The sequence below is a fragment of the Octopus sinensis genome, unplaced genomic scaffold, assembly GCF_006345805.1.
Source record: "Octopus sinensis unplaced genomic scaffold, ASM634580v1 Contig10247, whole genome shotgun sequence".
NCBI classification, from domain to species: Eukaryota; Metazoa; Mollusca; class Cephalopoda; order Octopoda; family Octopodidae; genus Octopus; species Octopus sinensis.
The window spans coordinates 12,501-15,847 of NW_021832045.1; the positions used below are offsets into that span (position 1 = coordinate 12,501).

General features: G+C 40.3%; 1 long non-coding RNA gene across 1 annotated transcript in view; it reads left to right on the forward strand.

The window, feature by feature from the left end:
- The window catches only part of LOC118761187, an 11,779-nt gene extending 8,751 nt beyond the window's left edge, over positions 1-3,028 (forward strand). Inside the window, exons 2-3 of the long non-coding RNA XR_004997202.1 lie at positions 867-983; positions 2,876-3,028. This is a non-coding gene — a long non-coding RNA (uncharacterized LOC118761187). The remainder of the gene's footprint in view (positions 1-866; positions 984-2,875) is intronic.
- Positions 3,029-3,347: the final 319 nt, after the last annotated feature.

A 3,347-nucleotide genomic window follows, 5' to 3' on the forward strand; every position in this document is an offset into this window, starting at 1 on the left:
TTTCACATTGCTCCAGTCTACTCAGCTGTAAAATGATTTCCTTTACTAGCCTGGAAGTCAGCCTTGCGACAGACTAGCATCCTATCCAGGGAAAAAGGGTTGTAACCTCACTCACTTATATGCTATGGAAACCGAGTTAAGTTCGGCCTTATGAGTCCTTGGGCTTATGACAGACCTAAGTCCTAAGCCAACGACCCAATTATTCACAGACTCTCACTGCCAATTTACTTCTAATTCTGAGGTGAATATACTCGGCTGGTGAGTCCTAAATAGATCGAAACATGTCTATCACCCTGATATTTTTGAACATCAAGGACAACATTATCTAATTTATCCGTTCTCTTTTAAAAGCAAATCAAAATTTGAGACCGATTTCGGTTATAGTCTGGAGCATATTGGTGGACGACTAAGGGATACTCAGAGTGTTAAATATATGGTCCACGGCAATGTTTATTTCAGAACACGGGTATATTACAGACACACACACACACATGCATATACATATATCCATATATCTATCTATATACACACACACATATATATACATATACATATATCTATAACAGTGGTTTTCAACCAGGGTTCTTCGGAACCTTAGGGTTCCACCAGTACAGTCCAGGGGTTCCGCAAGAAGTTACAAAACTACGAAAATCGGCAGTAATTTTTAATTCTCCTGTGCAGATACGTGTGCATAAGACTATTAGTGGAATGTTTCCTTGGGGTTCCGCTCCAGCAAAAAGTTTGAAAAGCACTGATCTATATATATATATATTTATACATGTGTGTGTGTGTGCTTACTTATTACGTAGGTTTTTAAATGCGTATTGCTGTTGTCTTTATCCTCTTCTTCTGTTTCCTCTTTCTAGGAGCTGCAACCTTTGCCGGATTACGGAAATATGTGGCCGAACAACGAAACACACGTGTTTTAAGCTTCATCCATATTGCTGCACAGGGACTGGCTGCTTCCGGATGCGCGGCTGGCGGTAAGTTTGGCAAGTGGTACAATCCTTTAGCTAAGCTGAATTGAGGCAGATTTGAAAGTTTGACATTTACATAAAAGAGTAAAGGTGTACAGAATATATAAAGTTCTTAACGTTTCTAGCCATCGGTGCCTTGATTAGCCTCATTTTATCCTTCTTTCGAATCATCAGCACGGCATAACTTGGTATAAATTAAACAAAATTAAATATTTTACGAAGTTAGACGTTTCTTATAGGGAAATTTTATTGGTATAACAATGAATTCCAGTTCTCGTCGTTTCCCTACGAGACCGAGCCATTAGGTCCTATCGTGGTAAATGACTCTTGAAAGATATCTGTCTGTCTGTCTGTCTGTCCGTCTGAGTGTCTGTCTCTATCTATCTATCTATCTATCTATCTATCTATCTATCTATCTATCTATCTATCTATCTATCTATTTATCTATCTGTCTGTCTGTCTGTCTGTCTGTCTATCTATCTATCTATCTATCTATCTATCTATCTATCTATCTATCTGTCTGTCTGTCTGTCTGTCTGTATGTCTGTCTATCTATCTATCTATCTATCTGTCTGTCTGTCTGTCTGTCTGTCTGTATGTCTATCTGTCTGTCTGTCTGGCTGTCTGTCTATCTATCTATCTATCTATCTATCTATCTATCTATCTATCTATCTATCTGTCTGTCTGTTTGTCTACCTATCTATCTGTCACTCCTGGGTCGACCTTAAGTGACTTCAACACAACCAAAGCATTCTATAGGGGTTTAGTGGAGGGGAGGTACGACGACGAGCTCGGGGCGAACCTGGACGTCGACGAGGAGTACCTGACCCGCCTGTTCAGGACGACTTTCGGGCCAGGGCCCATGGACAACTTCCAGAGATCCCTGGCCTGGCAGTGCTACCGAGAAGCGCTACCCGTTCGGGATAAGCTCTACAGACACGGCTCGAGAAACACGGGGCCGACCTGCCCGAGATGCGGTCAGAGCGACGAAACCGTTCTGCATGCACTCGTTCAGTGTCCAACAATTTCCGACCTGTGGGCTTATGTCGAACAACTGCTGTCACGTGTGGGACGAGTCGGTTTATCAGCTGAGTCTATCGTCAATATTGTCACGCCTCCTTCCTTCAAACGGGAAGGAAGAGCTATTTTCATCATCCTTGTGGCTATGGCGAAAGAATGTATCTGGTGGACGCGTCTGAAAGGATTGGAGACAAACACTTTCCTCTCTGGTCAATCTCTCATCAACTTCTTCAAGTACCACTTGAAAAGGAAGTGAGAGTAGAGAGGCAAGTTTTGTCTAGCGAATGTTTTAAAAAAAGATGGGTGAATGTAGCAAGAATGGCACGTATGAATGACGAAGCCACCTTGAGCATAGTCCTATGAACCCAGAAATCGAAAACAGAGAGTTGCTTATTTGCAAAAAAAAAAAAAAAAAAAAAAAGAAATATAAAATGTGACTTCATTGACCGAGGTTACCGTGGTCTTTTCCGTAGGCTTTTCTTTCCACGGGTAAACCTCACCTGTCCTCCCCTTTACACTTCATATTGACATTTCTGTGATAACGATCCCTATTGATCAATTTTTTTTCCTCTCCCCCTTTTTTTTTAACCCCCCTTTTTTTTGTCCTCTTTCTCTCCTTTTACGATCCCTTTTGATCGAAACCCCCCTTCCTTTTTTTTTTTTTTTAAACCTTCAAAAGAAAAGCTCTACCTTGTAATTTGTTCTATCTGTGTGCAGCCCTGTGTGGCTAATAAAGAAACATATCTATCTATCTATCTATCTATCTATCTATCTGTCTGTCTCTCTGTCTCTGTCTCTGTCTCTCTCTTTCTCTCTCTCTCTCTCTTTATTTATTTATTTATCTATCTATATACGCACGAGTTTTTTTTTATTTTTAGCAAAAGGCGGCGAATGTGACTCCCTGAATGTGGTCGACGTCGATGGATGCGTTTCGTGCATTCGGAAGAACCGTGACATGGCAGTCGGAGTTAAAGTCCGCCTGAGCTCCACAGTGGCCGACGATGGACGGAACGAAGAAGAAATATATCGGTAAAGAGTCTTTGTCATTTTAATGTTTTACTGTTTAGTTTATTGTTTTTCTCTCTAGTTTCGGTTTTGTTTTCTGTAGTCTGAGCCCTTCCGAATGCATTATTTCTCACAAACAAAAAGGAAAAAAAAAAAAAAAAAAAAATTTGCTGGCGTTTCATATCATCACCACAGACAGAATTTCTGTTATACCTCCTTTGATATATACATATATGTATATGTGTGTATATATATATATATATATACATCAGTGGCAGACGCCATTAGAAAAACTTATATATATTTGCAAAGGAACCTTCACTTTCATCGCTACCTGGTGGTTAC